The 25,000-nt window shown below is 39.6% G+C and overlaps 1 protein-coding gene across 4 annotated transcripts in view; it reads left to right on the top strand.

The window, feature by feature from the left end:
- Positions 1-25,000, top strand: part of DYM (dymeclin) — a 233,669-nt gene that overhangs the window by 120,216 nt on the left and 88,453 nt on the right. The gene's annotated exons all lie outside the window — the stretch shown is intronic.

Below are 25,000 nucleotides of genomic sequence, written 5' to 3'. Positions count from 1 at the left end.
AACCTGGCATGACTTGCTTTTTAGTTTAACTTTTTCTTTAAAAAAATCATATTAAGATCATTTAAATGACTCCCAGTTGAAAATTAAAGTTACCAAAGGAAAACGTCTAACTCTCGAGATAGACAGAAATTATTAAGCCAGTGTTCCTTCTGACGACTGTGGAGGATCTGAGACTTTATCCTACTCTCAGGTTATCGAATTAGACTGCCACAGTTTTGTGGATCCTGGTAGAGACTCGAGATTTCTGGGTCAGACGAAGGACAGTTACTCCTCTCAGCAGCAGCAGGAGCCAGAGTGTCATCATTTTCTCCCGTGGTTTCTCGTGCCCACAGGGCAGTGTGATAAGGGCGAGTTGGCTTCTGCATGTGCAGTGGGTTACATTACAGGAGAGAAACCCTGAGCTTAGGGAACCCCGATCACTTATAATTACTTCAGGCAAATCGACCCAACCTTTGTTTTGCGTGAAAACATTCTTACCTGTATTTGAGAACAAACTGCTCTCTGCTCTAGAGGGAGGCACCGTCTCTGCTTTCTACATCTGTTTACCAGGGTTCATGAAGAGAGAGTTGGAACACAGCGCTGAGTGCCTCTGCTCCCAGGACGTGCAGAAACACGAAAGACCCGTGGGGAACTGTCTTTGCTTGATGCGTTTCTATTGCCAGTTAGAAAACTGTCACTCTTGTCATTTTGGTAGCTAGGTGATACTGCCCTCGGCCTTACGTCCCACTTGCTAACGCATTGGATTTAGGTGTCTTATGAGGCTTCACTAGTCTCTGTCCACATGGCATAACGAATCTCCTGCATCAAATGTCAGCGTCATTGATGCAGCCGTGAAGGCCTGTTTCTGAGTGGCTTTGATATAACCAGAATATTTTTGTTTTAAACACAAATCATTAAATGATAGGTTTGGAAAGACCTTTAGAGAACATCAAAGACAAGTGTGCACATTGTACATGTGGAAATACTGAAACCTAGAGTTGTCAAGTGCACACTGTCTCCCAGCTCCTGGTGTGCAGTTCTTTCCAGAACAAAAGAGAGAAGAGGCGTGGGTTCCCCCACCCCCGCCAGTTTCACAGAATCTGTTACCTGATACGTTATAAAATGCTAGGGCCAGGGAAGAGAATGAAGTGACTTGAGTAAAGGCGTTGCCTTTCTGATGAAGTGTGTTTGCTCCATGTCTCTGTACAAGGCACCTTTCGCAAGACAGACAAAGGTGTGGTCACAGGAGAACTGGGAGTAAACAGAAAGGGAAAGAGATTGGAAATGATTCACATGTCCAGTGTTAATACACACAGAATCAGATGTACCAGGGACAGGGACAAACAAGGGAAGAAGGAACACTCCCTGAGGAGAGAGGAAAGGGCAGTGGGAAGGTAGCTGCTGAAAAGGTAGGTAAATAACTGCTCCTTATCAACAGTGTTAATGAGTGTTCTGAGCATGTAGCATGTGCTTATTCATTTAATATGCCTCAGCTTCTTCTTTTATGAAATAGGAATATCCTCTTAAATCTTCTCTTTATGGCAGACTTGACATTGATAAATAGTGAAGAAGAGAAACAGATGCCAGCAACTTTAAACTCAAATTTTCAGTTACGAATGATTAGAGTGTCCACTGAGGAGGGTTTTCACAGTCTTCTTGGATCACACCAATGCAGGGTTCTCTAAGTGTGCTCCTCAGACCACAGAGGGCCCATGGGGTCTAAGCTGTTTTTATAATAAGACACATCCCATTTTCCTGTGCTGACATTTGCAACAGTGTTGTAAAAGCAAAGTTGGGGTAAAACGGCTGGTGCCTTAGCATAAATCAGGTCAGTGGCGCCAAACTGTATTTTCTGCACCCATACACTTGCAGTGAAAAGAGCCACTTTGACTTAAGAATGTTCTTGATGAAATCAGAAAAATGAGTAGCTGTAATAAATCTTAACCTTTAATATTTTGTGTGATAGAACTGGAAGTTCATACAAAGCACTTCCACTACATCTTAAACTACAGTGATTGTCTTGAGAAAAAGCACATGTGCAGTTGAGTTGTGGGCTTTTTTGGAATAGCATTTTTATGTAAAGGAAAGAGTGACGTGACAGTCTGTGGTTATCTAGACTTTTGGCAGACATTTTCTTGAAAATAACGTGAACCTATCACTTCAAAGAAAACAACTAGTGTTAGTTGCCAATGGTAAAATTGGCAAAAATTTTAAAACCTTATAAGCAAAAATTAGAATTTTAAAAAATGTGTATTGGCACCATGAGTTTGATGTCTTCCCAACAATTGAAGACTTTTGCAATGAGATTGATAAAGACATTAGTTTATAAGTGTGGGGTATTTTGGCTAGTGTATGATGACCAGTGCAGGTATGTCAACATTTGGAAGATCTATATAACCCTTAATTCAGCAAATCAATATTTTTCAAGTGACCAAAGCATGAAGTCACAAAATTAGGCATGGATGAAAAGATTCATAAAAATAGACCAATGGATCTTAATGCAACAGACTTAAAGAGGGTTTCCAATTCCACATTTTAGCTAATCTAAGAAACTAGCAATTGAGTTTTTTTGTTTTTTTTTTTTTTAAATATTTTATTGATTTTGTACAGAGAGGAAGGGAGAGAGATAGAGAGTTAGAAACATCGATGAGAGAGAGTCATCGATCAGCTGCCTCTTGCACACCCCCTACTGGGGATATGCCCGCAACCAAGGTACATGCCCTTGACCGGAATCGAACCCGGGACCCTTCAGTCCCCATGCCGACGCTCTATCCATTGAGCCAAACCGGTCTCGGCAGCAATTGAGTTTTTTCTATCAAGGAAGGTCTACAATTTTCTGTAAAGGACATTAAAACTCTTTTTAAGTACATATATTATTGGGGTTACATTTTTCTCATGTGCTTCAACTAAAACAAGATTGACTTAAGCAAGAATGAGAATCTGTTTTCTGTTAAGCCAGACAGTGTAAAGATTGCAGAAATAGAAAATAATGCTACTTGTCTGACATTTTTAATTTTGTTTTGGAAAGGAGTTATTTTTCATTAGTATTATTTACGTTAACATGTGATGTACATTAGTATGTTTAAGTGAATTAAGAAGTATTTTAGATTTTTTTCGGTTTTATTTCTACTATAGATAATGTTTATAGTTTTAATACATATAGTAAAAAGTTCTTTGGGCTCCTCAGTTTTCTTTTAAGAATCTAACTGGTCCCTGAGGTTAGAACCACTGCTGTAATGCCTGGCTAGGGGGTGGGATAGAGATAATGAATGTGAGTGTGTGTGTATTACAAAATTTACTGTATATACTTTTAAATATCTACTGTTTCTGAATTAATTATACCCTTACTTCCTTCCATCAATATAATCAATAGTTAGGTATGTTTGTATTATTCATGCTTCCATTTAATAAATATTTATTGAGAACATAGTTATCAGGGATTGGAAGAGAAAGGGGATATACAGACTATATAAATAATCTTTACTCCTTGTAAAAGAGCACATGGTCTTTAGCTGGGCATGTTACTAAATTGTCTTAGAAGTTTATTGCTCATCTTGCCTGGGTGTGGCTATAAAACAGATTTGTTCTGGTTGTCTATTGCTGTGTAACAAACCACCCCAAAACTTAGTGGCTTAAAGCAACGATTTATACTGATCTCTCGAGGCGCTGTGGATGGATTGCTTACCTGAGTGGTAGTCACTGGAGGTCTCTCACACACTTGCAGTCAGACAGCAGCGGGGTCAGATGTCCTGTGAGACGAGCCTCAAGACAGTCGATACTAGCTGTCAGCTGAGTTCCCAGGAGGGATGCTCCCAAAAGGGACCTCCAGGAGTAACCGAAACTGTTTCCTATGACCTAGCTCAGCCAGCCCAGAGCATTGCTTTCACCACATGTTATTGGTCAAAATCAGGTCATAGGACCAGCCCAGATTTAAGAGGAAGGGACCACAAAAGGACATACACCTGGGAGGCTTGCTTCATTCGTGGCCTACAGACTAGTTGCCACAAAACTGTCAAAGACTACGGAATTGTGTCATAAGTTATTTATTACCCTTTACAGCCGGAAGATGAACAATTACTTTCATTCTAAAATTCTAAGCTTAAGATAAACATCTAGATTTCTACTAGTATTCAAAATAGAAAATCCATCTGAATCTATTCAAATGCTGTCTTAATTGTGTTTAATTTACATGTGACATAAAAGTTCTCTTTCATGACTTCTGTCTGTATTAAGTTTCTTTTGTTCAGAAGGAAATGCCCACTTCCCAGTAACGGTGTCTTTACCTATAACAAGTGTACAGAGTTCTGCCCTGTGAATGCCTGTGTTGCTGTACTTGCTGATCACTGAGTGGTTGATACTGGCCAGGTCTTTGGGCTGGGAAAATGTAGGGCTGTGTTATCCTGTGGCAGTGTGACTGGCCAGCTATTCACCCTGACCACAGCATCCTCAGTTCTATAAGAGAGGTTAGGGGCAGCATTCCATTTGGAAGGCGGAGCTTGGAGATTGCTTGGAAGTGGCATTTATATAGCAATCACACGGTCTCCACTCTGATTAATGTATGTGCCATGGCTTAGAGATCTGGCTGGAGGAAATTTGATGGGGTAGGGGGATTGTGTGGGGTGGGAGCTTTAGCTAAAGCTCCTCTTGGGGGTGCTGTTGCACTATAAACTTCCAAAGAAAACATCTTTTAGGTGCCCCCCCCCCCTCCTTTTTTTTTTTTTTTTTTTTTTTTTTTTTTTTTTTTAAAGCAAACATTGTGTTGTATACCTAAGGTGCACCAGGCCCTGTGCTAGGCTTAGGGGAACTGATAAGACTCGGTTTTTGTCCCATAGTTTAATCCTGACCACTTTCTTGGCATTTATTCAAAAGAAGAAAAAATAATACCTAATTGAATTCAAGCCAGTCTCATAGCTGCCTGTAGACACCCCGAAGGCAGTAACCCATGTGCCTAAAAATGTGTTCACAAAGTTCAGAATTTCTAAAGTGACATAAGAGGGTATCAAGTAGCTCTTAAATATATTTTAAAATGCTCAATTTCACTCTAATGTGAAAAATACAATGTAAAACAACAATTTTCCCTCCTATCAGATTAGAAAACTCCGGCTGTGTGGTTACATATGGTTATGTGGAAATAGAAACTCTCAAACTTTGCCAGTGGGAGTGTAAATCGGTACAAGTCCTATAAAGAACAATGTGGCAATACTCCTATCTATCCAAATTCCAAATCCATGACCCAACAGTCATACCTGCATTTGTGCAAAATGACAATATGCAGGTTTATTTTGGCAGTATTTGTTAATAATAGCAAATAGTTATTAGAAACAATTTGAGTATCTATCAATAGACTTATTTAAATAAATATGATATACATACAATGGACAGAGTGCAACTGTGAAAAAGAGTAAAGATATAGAAGGCTCTTCAAGATATTTATATGAAGAAAGCAAGACAGAATAGTATGTATAATATCTGAGTAATGTAAGTAAGGGGATAAATATATGTTTGCATTTGTCCTTATTTATATGTAAAACTATGGAAAGAAACACACACAAAAAGTGATACAAATGGTTAAGGGGTGAGAGGAAAGCAAGAATTTCCACTGTACCAAAGGGTCAGGGATTTTGTTTATCATTCACAAATGTATCCCAAGTACCTATCGCAATTCCTGGTACAAAAGATATGTGTAGCCCTAGCAGATTTGGCTCAGTGGATAGAGCGTTGGCCTATGGACTAAAAGGTCACAGGTTCGATTCCAGTCAAGGGCATATTACCTAGGTTGCGGCCTTGATCCCAGTAGGAAGTGTGCAGGAGGTAGCCAATCAAGGATTCTCTCTCATCATTGATGTTTCTATCTCCCTCTCCCTCTCTGAAATCAATAAAAACATTTAAAAATTTTGTAGAGTAAGTGATTATGCAGAAATGATTTTGTTAAAAACCTAAGCAACACAATTCATTACAGAAAATAGATACAAGCTTGAAGACAACCATAGTGCCCACTTGAAGTAATCCTTTGATTAAAAAAGCTTAAAAAACTATATATGCTGTATATATACTTCCAGGTGATTTTTCTATTCAGATACCTGTGTATATGTTTCAGTAAGAATAGTCTATAGTATATACAGAGTTTTTTAAGCCTTCGTGTGTGTGTGTGTGTGTGTGTGTGTGTGTGTGTGTGTGAGACCGACCTATATTGAGAGCTCTTTCTATAATTTTAGTTTCAGAAAGTCATTGAACTTATTTAATAAAATTGATAAAGCCATGTATTTAAACATGTAAGTTGTTTGCACATATGCATATATATCGATACATACACACAGAGCTCTGGAAAGAAAATTCTGTGCATGCATGAGACATAGTGTGTGGTTAGTAGTGCATACTGAGTGAAACCAAACTCAGTCTCTTGCTAGTTGTGTCATTTGGACAAGTTACCTAAACTTTCCTCATCTATAAAATGTGGATATTTATACAGTAGTTCCTATTTTGTAGGGTTATTGTGAGGATTAAATCAGTAAAACTATGAAAACCATTTAGAACAGTTTTTGGCACATTAAAGTGTTAATCAACCCCCTTCTCTCCAAGTATAGAGCATTGAAAAAAAAAAAAAATGGCAGGCCTGATTCTGAGTGACTCTTACTGTTCATTATTTGTGAGCCTCAAAATCCTCCACAAGCATTTGTTTGTAGCCTGTCCTTTAGGTGCTGTCCTCTAATCTCACGGTCAGGAGACCCTTATGGGTGATTGGCTTGGTAAAAGTTAGCATGGGGACATGCAGAATGAGCAGCTGCAGGGAATTCCTCTCCGCAAGGAGGCAAGCAGGTCTCACTGCTCCCAGATGGTAGGTGTGTCTGCTGCTTTCAGAGCAGTGGCATCGTTCAGCTTTCTGGGAAGAGCAGCAGCAGAGTGAGTGATGGTGACTGGTTCTTCTGGATAAGTGATGTCAGCAAAGAGACCTGCTCGGACTGATCCGACCACTCAGTGCATGCGCTGTGCTCATTCACCTCAGACGCAGGGAGTTCCTCATGCCAGCCCCCACGTAGTTGCCTTTTGGGACCGTCAGTTCACATTTTCCTGTTTACTTACATTATTTTTTAATAGGTGGTCTTTTCATTTCTCATTCATTGTCAGTTAACTTTTAGGATTCATTCCTGTCTATTTCTAAATAAGCTGTTTTCTCTGCATATTGTTTTCCTTAAAGTGGGTGTACTTGACCAAACTGAAGCAGTTCTGAAATGCAAATGACATAACTGAGAATGGCTGTTTAGATAATTTTTTCATTTACACATTAATGGGTATTTCTCAGACCACTCTAATGTATGGTAAGGGAGAACTGGAAGTCTTTTTTGTTAGATTGTAAAGGAAGCTTTTAAGTTGTAGATTATCCGTATGTGACACCTAAAATGTGAATAAAACATTCCAGAAAAAAAGAGTAAATTACCGCCGGGACCAGTTTGGCTCAGTGGATAGAGCGTTGGCCTGCGGACTGAAGGGTCCCAGGTTTGATTCTGGGCAAGGGCATGTGCCTTGGTTGCGGGCACATCCCCAGTGGGAGGTGTGCAGGGGGCAACTGTTCGATAATTCTCTCTCATTGATGTTTCTAACTCTCTATCCCTCTCTCTTCCTCTCTGTGAAAAATCAATGGAAAATATTTAAAAAACAAAACAAAAAAACAAGAGTAAATTACCAAGTCGTTTACATATTGTATTCCTTATATATCTAAAAATCAAATAGCTTGTGTTAAAATGAAGGTTGTTAGCTTAAATTTTGTTTGCAGAAGTCATCAATTTCTTATGAAGGAAAAAGGACTGTGAAGACTTCCTGGTATTATCCTATACAATAAAACCCTAATATGCAAGTCCACCAAATGGTGGAATGACCGATCACTATGATGCCCACTGACCACCAGGGGGCAGATGCTAAACGCAGGACCTGCCCCCTGGTGGCCAGTGCATCCCCACAGGGGGAGCGCTGCTCAGCCAAAAGCCAGGCTCATGCTGGTAAGTGCAGTGGCGGTGGCAGGATCCTCTCACACCTCTGTGGCAGCACAAAACCCTTTAGGCCCGCAGGCGTCTTCAAACTACGGCCCGCGGGCCACATGCGGCCCGCAGAGGAGTCTGATCCGGCCCGCCAGGTTTTTTGGGCAGTGAGCGCAGCCGAGGTGTTACAGTAGGAATTAGTAGTTCATATAGTCCGGCCCTCCAGCTCTCTGAGGGACCGTGATCTGGCCCCCACTTAAAAAAGTTTGAGGACCCCTGCTTTAGGGGATGTCCAACTGCCAGCGGAGAGTGGGCCTAAGCTGGCAGGCGGACATACCCCATGGGGTCCTAGACTGCAAGGGGGCATAGGCCAGGCTAAGGCCCTGCCCCCAGTGCACAAATGTCGTGTACTGGGCCACTAGTGTTTTAATAGGAAAAGGAGTATTTTTTGGTAATTGCAAGAGTTGAGCATTTTTCCAAGCCATAAATAATTTTTTTATTTCACAGTGATATAGTACATACTTGAAATTGTGCTTTTCTTACCAAACCACTTGCACCTATTTTGCTCATGTATATTGACCTTATTGTATTCCATAAGCGATTACTAACCTTGACTGGTCTAGACACTTGTAGTAATATACTTTTATTCCTTTTTTTTTTTTTTTAGCTTTTCATATAGTTGAGTCATATAATAAGTGTTATGAAGTTTGAGGCAACACATGATTTCTCTGTTGCAACTGAAAAGTGAACATAAACCTTATTAACCTGAAACTAATAAGAAATAATGTTGAATATAAAATGTAATTAAAAGTAAATAAATGAAAGGAAAATAAACTTTATTAAAGGCTGTCTTTTATCATTACACATGTATAAAAAGTATTCATAGCTTAATATTTTACTTTAGCCTCTGTTATTCTTTGAGTGTTGATGATAATAAGGATTTCATCAAGTTATCAGCAAAATTTAGTTTCAACTGGAAGTCACTGAAAACCCTAGTAGTTGAAAGTAGAAAGAACTGTTATTTTTTTCCAAGTAAAAGTCCATTGCAGGCCTTTGAGGGCTGAGAAGAAGGCTCTGTTCCAGGAAGTCTGCATTAGTTTCCTTTAGCTGCTATAACAAGTTTCCATAGATGTAACTGCCTAAAACAACACAAATATATCACCTCACGGTTTTTGTGGATCAGAAATCTGGCTAGGTTCATGTGGTTTCCCTGCTCCAGGCTTCACAGGTCCAAAACTCAAGTTGTTGACCTGCTGGGTTCTTCCAGCATGCTCTGGGAAGAATCTGCTTCCAGGTTCCTGGTTGTTGGCTTAATCTAGTTCCATGTGATGGGAGAATTTAGGTCCCTGTTGCCGGGGCACACAGCTGGGGGCTGCTCTTAGCTCCCAGAAGCCCCTCTCTCATCCTCGCACAATGGCTCCTGCATCTCAAAGCCCAGTGGCAGGTGCTTGGAATCTCTCTGATTTTATTCTTTTGCCACTTATCTCTGAGTCTGGCCAGAGGAAGTTCTCTGCTCTTTAGGGCTCATGTGATTAGATTGTGCAAATCTGGATAATTTAGGATAATCTCCCTATTTTACTGTAAGATCTTTTGTCTTAATTACATCTTCAAATTCCCTTTGACTTGAACGTTTTCACGGTTTGCAGGGATTAGGGCATGGGCATTTTTGGATAAACTCCTTTCACTGTACCTCCACAATCTTCCTTGTTAAGGTTTCGATCAGCATCTGAGTTCAAGCCACAGGCTTGAGGAGGAGATAAGAATAAAAGGAAAGGAAAGGCACTCAGTGACTCTTAAGGAAGGTTTCCAGAGGCTGCCAAGGGATACTTAAATCTAGTAAGTGAGAACTTAGTCCCGGGACCACATTTAGCCGCATTGGAAGCTGAGAAATGTCATTTTTATTCACTGCAGTCATGTGTCCTGTTGAAAACTCTGTTAGTATAGAAATAGATCACTGGGCACAACCAACAGCCCCTGCCCCACCAAGTGCATTATTTTCTAATCATTGGAAAACAGGAAACCAAAGTGGATTACAGTAGTACAACTACTGAAACGTGGCGTGGGCCAGCAATGGTTTCCCAGGCAAGTTAAAGGCGCTTAGAGGCAGATTGAAGAGAAATTCTTAAATAAGCAGTGTAACTGGACACCAGCGCACACGGATCTGTATCTAGAGAGCTTCTAGCCTTGATTTGTGCTATTCTTGTGTACCTGGCACAGTCCTTTTACAGACTAGATTATAGTAAGTATTTTTGGAATGAATTAAAATGTTATTAATGTGGTATTTGGAGTGAGATCAGCTATTTCATAAAGCTATTTAAAAATCAACTTTTCTGTGAAAGGCGTATTCTTGGATATTGTATTGAATCTGAACTAGAAGCTAGTTTTTGTATTATATGGGTATTTAATTCCTACAACATCTAAATATTTTTCCTACTTAAAGAAATGTGAAAATGCACGTTAGGAATAAGAAATTCATCTTCAGCCCAGTAGACTTCCTATGTGGTCTACTGTAATGTAAGACAAAGTGGCACACTGTACAAAGTACCATAGGAATGTGGAAGGGGACGTAATTCTAACTTAGAATAAAATGGAGGCCTAAATGAAGTACAGGGCATTTAATCAAGATTTTAAAGGATGAATAACATTTCAGCAGATAGAGGGGAATAGGAACATCACAGGTGTAACTGAAAAACTTCAGTGGGCTGGCAAGGAAGAAGAATTTAGAAAAGAATGTAGAAGTGCCTGTTACAGAAGCTGTTCTCTTCTGTATCAGGGAGTGTTTCCTTCTGAAGTTTTCTGGTCTGCAGCCTCGTTCCTTTTCCTGTTAGCAGAAGTAAAATCGGACACAGACATTGGCAGTTTTAGGTGTGTTGATGTGGCCTCTTCTAGACTCTGACCTAGGTTCTTCTGGTAACTGTCCATTCTGAATATGCTAGTACAGTGTGAGACATGGTAATGGCTGTTGAGGTCATTAGAGTTGGATCTGCACTGCCACTAACTCAAAGGACAGATACAAATAGATTCACCCCGCCCTGCTGTTCTGCAAAATGGCATGCTGATGCTAATGAATAAAAGGGGTGTGGTAGCTATTTCCTGCATTTCAGCGTTTCACAAATAACAGTGTAACTACAGCCTACATTTCCCCTTATCTTGGGGAAGGACTAAGGTAACCGAAGCCATCCAACAGTGGCCGCAGACCTTTGGAGGCGCCTGAGAAGAGCTCGGTGAAGCATTCAATAGGTCCCTCCCAAGTCCAAGATGCTAGGACTCTGACTTTTGTTGGGCCCTCCTGCGGGTCTCTTGTTCAACTTGGTGATGGCAACAGGAGCAGCAGGGCTCTCAGGCCGTCTCACTCCTCCCAGAGCAGCTCTGCTCTGCTGTTCCCGGTTTTACACGTTGCGCTTTCACATCAGAATTCCTTTGAAGAAAGGGTTCCACGGCTTTAAATACATGCATCCGTATATGCCAACACGAATAGATAACTAAAGGGAACATTAGAAAACACTTCTGTAATGATGACATGGTGAGGTTGATCTTCATGTTTCTTGAGCTTCTCAAAAGGCGGCGTATTGTTCTAAGGTTTTACATCTAAAAGATGGGCGTTGTACAGAATCATAGCATTATTTTAGCATCATTAGTGAAGTCAGTTTTTAAAAATAAATTGAGAGGTTCATTTGGTTATTTCAACTGTGCATTCTCTTATACAGTAGTGTCCCTTATCCGCAGTCAACTGTGGTCTGAAAATATAAAATGGAAAATTTCAGGAATAAACAATTCGTGACAATTCGTGTTTTAAATGGCACGCCATTCTTGGTAGCGTGATGAAATCTTGCACTCTCCTGCTCCGTCACACCTGGGACATGAATCACCCCTTTGTCCAGCATGGCCACATTGTGTATGCTGCCTGCCCATTAGTCGCCCAGTAGCTGCATCACCTCACTTCCTCTTATCATGTACAATGAGATACTTGGAGAGAGAAACCACATTCATATAACTTTTATTATAGCATTATGAGTAATCTACTTTATTATTGTTGTTAATAATAAAACTTATGCATAAAACTTTTACTGTGACTAATTTATAAATTAAACTTTACCGTGGGTATGTACATATAGAAAAAAATAGTGTACGTAGGGTTCAATACTATCCACAATTTTAGGCATTTGCTGGGGATCTTGGAACAGAAGATGGGGAACTACTATACTTGTAATGTATAAACATTCTCTTTTGCCTTATGTGTATTCTTATAGGTATTGAGCTTTTCAACTTGATTCTGTTATTTCTCTATTGTTCTCTGGCTTCTACCGAATTTTATCTAACAAATAGAATGTAGATTCTTATGACGACAATCTGTTTTATTAATTATAAGGCGTATATCTCAGGCTACCAAACCAAGCATAATGAGTGTTATGAATTAAATATTTAGTGTTTCATTGACTATTTCCTCCAACTTCCATTAAGACCTCTAGAAATAATGCTGCACTAATAAGCCTTTTGTTTGTTTTGGGCCAATACACATATTGATGTGGAATGAGCTATTGCTGTAGTGCTCAGGCTGTGGCAAACTTTTCTTGATAACTTATCTTCACTTTAGTATAGTTTATTTTGGGTGAGAAGTCATGTTTCTGTCATTGCAGGAAACACTTCATTTTGTTCTCTTATACCTGCTGGTAGTACTGTTTTGAGGGTAGTAAGAAATTTTTGATGATGGCATGGATTAAGAAAGTGTAAAAGTGTGCAGAGCTTATAAGGGGCTTTATATAAGTGGTTTTTACTAAGACAAATGGTCTGTGTTTGAACAGGATGTACAGAATTAAGTTTAGACTTTTAACCTCATTTTCTTCTTCCCTTAAATACAGTTGGTTTATTTGAGTAGCACAGACTAATGTTTCACCATAGGTGAGTATTATTTTTAATTTTTTAGGACAGTTAAGAATTTTGTTTTATTATGTACAAAACATTTCCCTTTACAGTGTAGAGTTCTTTGGATTGGCAAACACATGTACTTGTGTATTACCATCATAACCACAATAAAGAAAGTTTCATCTCCCTGAAACTTTCTCACCCTTCCAGCCATCCGAGCCCCAGGCTATTCCTCTAGTTCTTTTCTTTTCTAGATTGTCACATAGATGAAATCATATAATAAGTAGTCTTTTGAGTCTAGAATTCATTCATATTGTTGTGTGTATTGTTCCTTTTTTTTTATTACAAAGTAGTAGTCCATGTATTGTTCCTTTTTTTATCACAGAGTAGTAGATATTCATAGATGCCACAGTTTATCCATTTACCAGTTGAAGAACATTCAAATTAATATCTATGGATATCATTTAGAGGCAGTTGTGCATAAAACGCCTGTACTTATTTGTATAGAAAACCTTATGAACCGTAACTTTTCTTTTTTTAAAAATATATTTTATTGATTTTTTTACAGAGAGGAAGAGAGAGAGATAGAGAGTTAGAAACGTCGATGAGAGAGAAACATCGACCAGCTGCCTCTTGCACACCCCCTACTGGGGATATGCCCGCAACCAATGTACATGCCCTTGACCGGAATCGAACCTGGGACCTTTCAGTCCGCAGACCGACGCTCTACCACTGAGCCAAACCAGCTTCGGCATGAACCGTAACTTTTCATTTCTCTTGGGTAAATGTCTGGAAGTAGTGATTTGGAGTCATAGGGTAACCTCTTCCAGAGGGACTGTTAGCATTTTGCATCCCCAGAGTTCCTGTTATTCTGCATCATAACCAACAGTTAGTATTGTCTTTTTGTAAAAGCCCTTCTAATAGATATATAGTGGTCTCATTGAACTTTTTTTTTTTTTTAATTTATTGATTTTTTACAGAGAGGAATAGAGAGTTAGAAACATCGATGAGAGAGAATCATCGATCAGCTGCCCCTTGTACACCCCCTACTGGGCATGTGCCCGCAACCCAGGTACATGCCCTTGACTGGAATTGAACCTGTGACCTTTCAGTCCGCAGGCCGACGCTCTATCCACTGAGCCAAACCTGTTTCATTGAGCTTTTAATTTGTATTTCCCTAATTACTAGTATTGGTGAGGATCTTCTCATCTGCTCTTTTGCCATCCATATAAGTTCTTTGGTGAAATATCTATTCATACCTTTTGTCCTTATATTGAGTTGATTATTTTTGACTTTTGAGAGTTCTTTATGTATTTTGAATACAAGTTCTTTTGCAGGTATGTGTCTTGCAAAGCCAGTCGGGAACTTGTCTTTGTAACATTATCTTTTAAAGAGCAGAAATCTTTTATTTGGGGGCAGACCAATTTATCAATTTTTTCTTTTATGAATTATACTTTTGATATCTACTTAAGAACTCTTTGCCTAACCCAAAGCCACAAAAATCTCCTTCTATGTTTTCTTCCAGAAGTTTTATAGTTTCAGATTTTACCGTTAGGCCTGTAATTCATTTTGAGTTACTTTTTGTGTGGTACAAAATATGAATCAGTGTTCATTTTTTTGTACATGGATATGTAATTATTTCAGCAACATTTGTCAAAAAGATTATCCTCTCTCCGTTGAATTTGGCTATTATAGCCATACTGGTGGTTGACTTTAAAAAAAAAAAAATTTGATCAAAAGAGCAATGATAAAATTGGAAAACATTTGAACTCCTTGCCCCCCTTTTTGAGAGATTGACCTAATCCTCATCTGCACAGAATATTGTAAAACTTTCTCCCCTCTGGTTGTACTGCCGAGCTTCAGTCAATAACTTGAAGGGGACATGAGCATCTTTGTCCTACTCCACTCGTCTCTCCTCCAGAGTCTGCTCTGATGGTGGTCTGTCTTGAGATGGTTACCATCTGAAACATAGAAGCCACAACTGCAAATTATTAAAGCCACATTTTTACCTTTATAAATCAATTTAATGTTTAAATAATAAATTATAAACATCAAAGCAGTTTTTTCGTGAAAAATGATGCTGCAAACAGCCAGAACCACTTGGGTTTAAAAGAAGTCAGCACCTTGACACAGTTGAAGTGTGAAGGAAAAATTGCTCTTTTTTCTGGAAGATAAAAATTTGTGCAGCAGATTTTGATTATACCACATGTACAGTAAGTCCTCACTTAACATTGTGGAAAGGTTCTGTGACTTTAAGCAAAAACTATGTGTCCTGAAACCAGGTTTCCCATAGACTAATTGATATAAACAAAAATTAAGTTCATTTCATCAACATTATAACATATAACATTGAATGAAGGAGCATTATTTTTCAACCACCTGCTGTGTAAGTCTTGGCATTTCAGAGATGATTAGGGCCCTTTGTTCCTTTATTTAAGTTACCAGAGGCCCGGTACACAGAATTTGTGCACAGGTGCAGTCCCTAGGCCTGGCCAGCGATCGAAGCACAAGTGTCTGGCATGGAAGGGCAGGTCCCAGCTGACCTCTGGCCCTGGCAGCACCTGGTCCCCCAGCCCTCATGTGCCCCCCCTCCACCTGAGTCATTGGGCCCCCTGCCACTGCCGCTGGCTGTTGTCTATGGGGTGATCGGCGGGGCAATCGGGCCCCACTCACACCCGCCTTGGCCTGGCGCCTCCTGCTCCCTGATCCTTCATCCTGCTGCTCACGGGGCCCATTGGGGCTGGCAGCCTTCACTGCCGCTCGCTGCCAGTGCCATGTTGCCAACCAGGTTTTGTGCTGCCCCCGGGTGGTCAGTGCACGTCATAGTAAGCAGTCAAATTCCCGGTCAAGGGGACAATTTGCATATTAGGCTTTTATTATGTAGGATAGTTATATCACAAGTTCTTAGAAGCTACAGAAGTGCTCTAAGAAGACATCAAGAATACCAAAAAGGTATGGTTTGAATGTGAAGGAACATTTTTGGAAAATCTGCTTTTGATTCTGCTTTGTTCTAATATTCTTCATGAGTGCCATTAAGCCAGAGATTATACCAGAGTATTTTTAGTTATTCTTTCAGTTCCTCTTTCAGTTCTCAGGTTAGCTGTCACTTCCTCTGAGACGCTTTGTTCCTGTCTTCTCATTTAGCTTTGAGTCTCCCCTCTGCATCACCCCACCCTCAGATATGCATTCATGACATTTTTAATAGTATGTTGGGCCATAACTAACTCTTTACTTCTCTTCCTATTAGACCAGACAGTCCTGGGACTTCTGAGCAGGGACACAGTTCATAGACAAGTAAGCAGAAGACCTGGGGGACTAGTAAGTGGAAGGGAGACCTGTGAGGCAATAGTGACAGGAAGCTTCCTTAAGCTGACTGGCCAGCGCAGTCTTCTTTAAAGAGGTGTGAGGTATTGCAGGTCATTTGTTTCTAGGAATAGAGTATTGTTTCTTTTGTAATATAAATTAGAATGGATTCAGAGTTAGCCTGTGTTATCGCTTCTCGGCCTTTTGGCTAAGATCAAGTGCAGAGTTAGCCTGTGAACACCCCTTTCATTGTCCTGCAGCCTGTATGCTCTCTAAATTGGGAAGGAAAAGACAGGTTGAGCCAGCTCCTTGGGAGTCATTGGGCCCCCTGCCACTGCCGCTGGCTGTCGTCTATGGGGTGATCGGCGGGGCAATGGGCCCCACTCACACCCGCCTTGGCCTGGCGCCGCCTGCTCTCTAGAGGAGACTCCTGCAGGAGTCTACTAAGAAAGTATTGCATCTGTTGGCCAGTGTTCCAGTGGCAGGAAAACGGTTGAGAACAGCTAGATGATGTTTAAGTCCTCTTCCTTTTTTGAGTCCTTCATTTTAAGTAACGATGAAGCTGAAACAAGCAGAAAGGCCCGTCCATGCTGCTGTTCTCAGCTGCCAACCCAGTATCTCCCGATCATCTCGTCCACTCGCCTCAGCCAGAGAGCCCTGAGCCCCCAGGGAAGGAGTCTAACGTCATAATGACCGCACCACGTCACGTTCACGCCATTTCCAATTGAGTAGACACATCTTGCCCACTTCATTATTTCCTAGAGCTGCGGTAATAAAGCACCACAATTGGGAGCTGAAACCAATGGGAACATTGGCAGGCAGTCCAAAACCAAGATGTGGCAAAGCCACGCCGCCTCTGAAACCTGCTGAGGAGAGTGTTCCTGCCTGCTCTCAGCTCCCGGGGTTGCTGGCAGCCTTGCTGCTCCTTGGCTTGTAGAGGCATTGTTCTAACCTTTGCTTCCATCATCACATGGCCGCCTTCACTCTGTGTTTCTTCTGTCTCTGTGTCTCTTTTTTCTTATAAAGACACCAGTCATACTGGATTAAGTGCCCACCCTACTCCAGTGTAACTTCATCTTAATTAGTTATATCTGCACAACCCCATTTCTAAATAAGATGATATCAGAAGTACTGTTGATTAAGACTTCAACATATCTTTTGGGGTGATACAATTCCTACTTAATATTTTTCTCCTGAGGCTTAATTGTCCACAGAACTCCCTTCTGTTCCTATTATTACACTTCCCGTTGTCATAGATTTATTATTTTGTCAGTCTGAGGTTGTTTTCTTATCACTTAATATTTAGTATACTAATATCTTAAATCTTCAACTAGATTATAAACTGCTTGGTGGTAACCATTGGGTAATTTTCTTATAGATTACACTAGAGGCCTGATACATGAAATTTGTGCGCTCGGGGGTAGGGGGGAGCCCCTCAGCCCAGCCTGCACCCTCTCACAGTCCAGGAGCCCTCAGGTGATGTCAGGTGACGGCTTAGACCCGCTTCCCCTGGGGAGTGGGCCTAAGGCACGTGTGTAAAACACAAGGCCCGCGGGCCAAATCCGTCCCGCCAAGCCTTGCAATGTGGCCCGCACCGCGCTGACATCACTGCACTCCGCTGCGTTTCCATCACAATGACAGTTTATGACTGTTCAGTAAACCATTCGGCCCGCGATTTAGGCTGGATTTTAGATTTTGGCCCCTTCTCTGATTGAGTTCGACACCCCTAGCCTAAGGCATCAATTGAACATCCTCAGTGCTGCCCCGGAGGTGGGAGAGGCTCTTGCCACCGCCACTACACTCGCCAGCCGTGAGCCCAGCATCTGGCGCACTAACCACCAGGGAGCAGCTCCTGCATTGAGTGTCTGCCCCCTGATGGTCAGTGCGTGTCATAGCGACCTGTCATTCTGCTGTTAGATGAATTTGCATATTAGCCTTTTATTATATAGGATACCAAATAAAGATGGGAGAGTCAGAGAACTAACAGCTGTTTATTCATATGCTAGATAAATAAGCACTGTGTCCCTTTCATCCTTGTACCCTGTTTTCTCCTGTGAGTGGTCACAAAAGGCACTTTGGCTTTTCTTTCTTTCCACAATAAACTCCTCCCCCCTCCCTTTCTTTCATAAGACACCTTGTTCTAGGGGTTGCCGATTATTTCGATTGTTTCTGATTTGGATCCAAAATAAAGTAATTCATAGAATGAATGAAGTGATAGCTAGTAAAGCCTTCCGAACCATTTCAGGGTGGCTAGTTTTGAGGTTAATCTTGGTGTTCCAGTTTTCTATTCCATGGAAAGAAAATAGGAAGTTTTTGTTTGGTTGGAATGGTTGAGGTGATGAAAATTATTGAATCTTGTGTGCTTTTGCAAAGTAGACAAATCATAGGATTCTTTTAAGATTTAAAAAAAAAATAGCAGTCTTAGAGAGAAATTATTGTGTAAGTTCCTGCTGCCAGTGATTTATAGCCCTTTGCTCACTCTTAAGGAAGGAAGTAATTTTGTGTTTATGGTTATGACTCTGAATCCCAGCCCAGCCTACAGTGTGGTTGTCAGTGTAGTATAAATGCATAGAAACTCTGACAAACAAAAAAACTCATGGAGTATTGAATATGGACATTCATTTTTGTCAGGTTTACTCTAGTGAATCAATAAATATTTTCCTTTCTCAGTACCAGGTATGGTGCTGGGTGCTAGGGAAACAAAAATAAAAATTCAGGATCTGCCCTCACAGAGGTTGTGGTTGAGAGGGCAGATAGAAACAAAGACAACTGCATATACAACTTGTTGGCAAGTAAGCACAAGACACAGTAGGACCCAGAAGGGAAGGCAGCAGATGTGCCTGAAGCGGGCGGGAAAGCCTCATGGAAGAGTCACACTTAACGAATGGAGGGGAGAAGTTTGCCAGAAGGACAAGGAGATGAATGAGCATCTCCAATTAGTTGGCAGCAGGTGCCAAGACCGAGAAGCAAAAGAATGCCTGGCCTGTCCATTCCCCGGGAAAAGGTGTCCTGGCGTGTCTGTCAGTCACTGTGGTAGAAAGGCTGATACTTCAGTTGAGCTGATGAGAGCATTAAGCTGGGGAGACCAAGAACAGGCATCTTTCATCTCCACCCACCTGCAGCAGTGAGCTTCGGTTTCACGGTGACCACATTCCTGTAACAGCGCTGAATCCTGGCCTGCAGCTCACAGATGTGGGTTTAGCGTGTGTCACCACACCCATGTGAGTGAAAGGGTGAGGGAGTGGGGATGTTTCAGTGTATATCCAGGACCACATCTGAAAAATTACTCTGAGATGGTATTCTGGTGATGAGTTATTATCATCAGAAGAACACTTACTCTTAATGACCTCAATAGATTTTCAAGTCTCCGGATTGTGTAAAATATTTTGTCTTGTGTGTATTTTTCCAGCTCTGCTGTAAAAAGGATATGACATAAATATTTAATCAGTCTTAGCAGAATTGGCCCTTTTTCATGGTTCCAGATTATCTAACTTCACTGATGTAATATTTGCGGCATGTATGTTGAAGAATCGAGGCTCAGAACTCAAATTTTTCAGAAATTTATAATGGCTATAAATCTTTCTGTGCCTTTTTGTCGGGGGGAGGGGGGTGTTAATTATAATGACTTTAGAAGTGAGCAAGCTTTTTGATGGTCATAAAATGTGCTGAATATGCTGCTTTATACCTATATATTTCCCTCACATTCGTAGTGTTTATACCCCGTATTATTCAGTGTAGACAGATGCATATAGACTGAGCAACACTTTTGAATCTAGTATACAGTCATCATTAATGTCCCCCAAAGACCAGATTTTTTTAAAACAAGTCTCTTAGTTTCTCCAGATGATGTGTAAAAGTGAAATTTAAAATTTTAGGCTGAGTTCTCTGTGTTGATAGCTATTTCTGTAATGAGCATGTGCTTTAGGTCTTTTTTTTCCTTCCATCAACTCCACCTTCACTGGAACCAATTTGGCATCCATCTTTGGGAGTCATCATTTTAATGTGTGCTCTGTCAGTCCACCACTTCCCTTGGCACAAGAAGGAACATAATGACATATTGAAAGGCTTCTTTTAAAATACAAATTGTAAGCAAATCCAAGCAAGAAATTATTTTCAAGTAAACTTTCTCATGAAATTCCTGTTGGTGATTTTTTTCCTTCTAACTCTTAAGTTCATGAAAAGAAAGTGTTAGAAATGAACTTGGAAGGAATGTCTGAAACATTGCTTATTAGGCCAGAAGTAGAGCAGACAGCATCATGCTATTAATTCGCTGAACTACGACTTTAAGCCACATAGCATAACTGTGCATTGCTGGGAAGCAAGCCAGTTCTGCATTGCTGCGTGGCCATGTTGGGCATTTGCAAGCAAATTCTGTGATGGAGAGCCACAGCAACATTCCTTTTAAATAGTTGCTTTGTTCAAAGTCAAAAGATATTTTTTATGCATATGCTATGTAGAAAGTGAGGCTCGTAGTGTTGATGTTTATCCATACTATAATATCAATATATATAAAAGCCTAAGTGACCGCTTAACCATTTGATTGGTAGCTGTGATGTGCACTGACCAACAGGGGGCAGACTTTAATGCACAGGCATGGAATCATGGAACAGACTGATGAATCTCGGAGGGGAGAGGGGGGCAGGAAGAGATTAACCAAAGATTTTATATTTATACTAGAGGCCCGGTGCATGGGTTCATGCATTGGTGCCATCCCTCGGCCTGGCCTGTGGGGATCAGGCTGAAACTGGCAGTCTGACATCCCCTGAGGGGTCCCAGATTGTGAGAGGGCATAGTCCAGGTGGAGGGAACCCACTAGTGCATGAATACTTGCACCAGGCCTCTGGTATAGATTATAACATTACCCTATATAATAAAGAGCCAATATGCTAATTAGATCAAACAGCAGAACAGTCATCCTAACGACCTTTCAGATGAAGCCAGAGCTGCAAGGGCCATCCAAAGCTGCAAGGACTGAACCCCTTGCATGAATTTTGTTCATGGGGTCTCTAATTTCTAAAATAGAAGACAATGGTACATTTATGAGTACCATGTAAATTTTCATCTGCTTAATCTAATATTTTTAGGTATCTGGTACATATTACCCTGACTGTTTACCAAACTTAAAGACATTAATTTCCAAGTGCCTCGTTCCTTTTACTTTGGTAATATATGAAAATCAGTGCTTTAAACTGCTTTGTTTTCTATAAAGTGGAAAATGAGATTTTATAAAGTAAACTATGATCAGGTCTTCAAAGGCAAGTTAATGTTCTCAGAAACATTCTTGGAAATAAAGTTTGTCTCGAAAAGAAAATGTGACTAATCCTATTGATACTATCAAATTTATATCTGATTACAACAAATATTTTAAAATCAGTAAGCAAATAATTTGACAAAAATATTGTGAAACTGTTACCTAAAATATTTTGCTTTTAAGTTTCTATTGATGTTTAAGTGTTTATTGATATACTTATATCCCAAAATAAGTAGCTAATTTAGGGTGAAAGTACTTACTGGAAGATTTTTAAATCAACAAAGGGTTTGATTAAATTTCAAGCATTAATGACAGTAAAAATTCTAAAGGATTAAAATGTTATATGTTACAAATCTAGGGAATTTTCTTACTTTGAATTTCTTTAATAACTGAGATAAAACAAATCACAGAAAAGTTTATATTATAACCTTTTATCGTTAAAGAGGCCCTTTTTAATTGTTATTGCAATCTCTGTTCCTTTCTAGATCTGGCAGTGGGATATTAGGTCATTTCATCCCTTCTGAGCGAGTACGGGATTGTTCCGTTCAATATATTTTCCAGTGCTGGGGCCAGTCAGTTAATCCTTGGTACTAGAGATTCCCAGGATCTTCATTGCTGGCAGTAGATTTAGCTCCAGGAAAAATGGCTTCAGCTGCCAGTGAGTCAAATGATTCAAGGGTTGTGCTTCCACCACTGTGTGTAGTTTCCTGACGTCCATCCCAGCTCTCCCTGTGCTTATTTTCTTGGAGAGCCTTGGGTAGCCACACTGTATTGGAAGTTTTATGCTGTGTAAAACTGTGTGTGTGAGCTGTTTTATAATTTTTTGGTTTGCACGAATCCCTCCTGGAAACTTAATGATATTTAATGCATGTAAATAAGCTAATGGAATTGAAGATAAGTCTTATATCTGGGGTTGTGTTTTAATGAATGATATTTTTTTTGAAGTTTCTAACAAAAAAGACTTTTGGTCAATGATGACTTCAACATTGCTAAATCCAGTGGTTGTTTTCCATCTTACTTACCCTCTTAGTTATATTCAATACAGTTAACTAGTCTTTCCTCAAAGCAATCTCTTCTTGGTTTCTTTTTTTATTTTTTTGGTCACTCCTCAAAATTCTGTGCAGATTTTTCTTCCTCCATATAGATTTATGAAACTATTCAGTGCTGGTCTTCCTATATCCCCTTCCGTCTCTACTCCTTCTGTTGGTGACCTCAGCCGCTCCCGTCAGTTCACCATACATCTCCAGGCTAGACCCATCCTCAGACTCCTGAGCCCACCTTGCCCAGTCAGATGCTCGATAATCTTTTGAGTTTCTCAGAGTCATCTCAAAGTCAACATGTCCAAAATGCAAATCTTGCTCTTCCCCAGCCCTCCCCACTGCTCTTGCCTGCTCCCTGCCTCAGTGAATGACATCACCTTGTATGCAAGCCAAAATCTGGGAATCGGTTTATACGTCTGTTCTTCCAGTACCATGCACTGTTCTTGTGACAGCCTTATATATCTTAATAACACACCATTAAACTCCTCCTGATTACTCTTTCTCAAAGTCTTCTTGGCTCTTTTACTTATTTTTTGTTCTACACTGGAGCCCAACACTTGCACTACATGACTGTGAGGCATAGGGATAATATGAATGGGCTTAGGGTCCCCTGAGGATCTTGAAATTTCATATAAAATTTTGTGTGTATATGAATTGGTACATTTTTCTGAAAGAGATCCATATATTTTATTAGTGTTTAAATTGGACACCTAGAAGAAATCTAGAACTACTTTAAGAGAGTTACATTTTCAAAGTCAAACATTCCTATTGGGATTTTGGATCTTTGGAGGATAATGGCATCCTCTATAATATTTTGACTTTTTATCCAAAAACATGCTGGTATCTCTCCATTTATTCAAGTCTTCTTTTATGCCCAATTGTAAATTTTTATAATTTTCTTCACATTGGTTCTAAACATTTATTATTAATTTAATTTCTTGATGTTTTATATCAACCAGTAAATCTGGTAACAAGCTTTTTATTAAAAAAAAGAAAAAAAAGAAAAAGAAAACAGGAATGTTGGAAAGGGATACATGGAATAATTTAGATAGTCCATAAATTTAACCTGCTTATCATAATCTATTGGTTTTCTTTTTTTTTTTATCTTATAGAAGCAATATTCATTTAGATTTATTTATATTTTTGCCTTTTTCTAGTATTTGTAAACCATTTTTTTACATTTTTTATTAAATTATTATCAGTGTACATATTTTAACATTGCCCCCCCTCCTTTTTTTTTTTTTTTCTTAAGTATGTTAAACACATACATAAGAAAATAAATTAGTAAAAAGTTGCTCTGGAAATGTTGTAATTTAATCATCAAAGTGCTGTAAACTACGTTATTAGGAAGCCTAACTCCGGGACTGTTGGTTTTAAGCATCGATCTTTGCTTGTGGTTTTTTGGATGTTTTACAGAATTAAATGTTTTTCTAGGAAAGAACATTTTCATACTTTACTTTGGTGAAGCATAACCAGATCAAGTAACATTTCAGAGCCATACATTGCACAATCGTGGGCATTTTCATGTAAAAAGGTTTAAGAGATTTTATTTTTTATAAAAATGCAACTCTTAAGTAACAGTGACTGTTTTTTATGGGCTAACTCCAGACCACATTTGCTTACTTCCCACGCTGTAGCTTTTCTGATATCTTAAGCTTTAAGTATAGAGATCAGAATGACAGTGTAGGTCTCTAGATTTCAATCCTATAATCTTAATATGGATATTATTCAGTTTTCTTTATGTTTTAGATGAAAATTAAATGAATTTTTGATGTTTTCTATTGTATTTCTTAAAAACTTTGATCTTGAAATTATAGATTTATAAAAATAGTGTAAAGATTTTTTACCATATTTGCTGTAACACGTCTGTTTTTTGAGACATTTGAGAATAAGTTTATGGACATGATCTACCTTTAACCATCAAGAATTTCAGTGTGTACTTCTTAAAAACAAGGACATTTATCATAATCAGGAAATTAACATTGAGAAAGTACTATTGACTAATCTGCAAGCACTCAAATTTTGTCATTTGCCCCACTCATTTTTTTCCTAGGGAAAATGCTTTTTACCACCACCACCACCACCCTCCCCCCGAGTCTGGGATCCGATCCCAGAATCACACATTAAACTTAGTTGTCCTCTTTGTCTCCTTTAATCCAAACAGTTCCTCAGTCTTGGTCTTTCAGAATTTGAAGAACACAGAGCAGTTGGTTGGTTGGTTGGTTAGTAGGTAAAATGCCCCTCAACTTGGATTCGTTTGATGATTCCTCAGGATTAGAGGGGAAGCTCTGCTGTGATCCCATCAGGAGACATATGATGTCCTCTTTGCTGTTGGTACTTTTAACTGTGAGCATTTGTTTAAGATGATGCTCACTCACATTTTTAAATAACACAGTTTTTATGTTTTTTTAAGTTGGTGTTTTTTTTTTGGTGTGAATTGAGTCCTGGAGTCCTTTCCAGGACTTATTTATAATACCTATTTATAGAGTTAGGAAGTCTCAGGGCCTGAGCATGACAGAATTGTTGGTGGACAGGATAGTCAACATATCACTTATTATTTTTATTTTGCAATTTTACTATTTTTTTATAGG

Source organism: Pipistrellus kuhlii, unplaced genomic scaffold (assembly GCF_014108245.1).
Source record: "Pipistrellus kuhlii isolate mPipKuh1 unplaced genomic scaffold, mPipKuh1.p scaffold_m20_p_6, whole genome shotgun sequence".
NCBI classification, from domain to species: domain Eukaryota; kingdom Metazoa; phylum Chordata; class Mammalia; order Chiroptera; family Vespertilionidae; genus Pipistrellus; species Pipistrellus kuhlii.
Note: the sequence above shows the minus strand (reverse complement) of the source record. Positions and strands in the feature narration are given on the sequence as shown.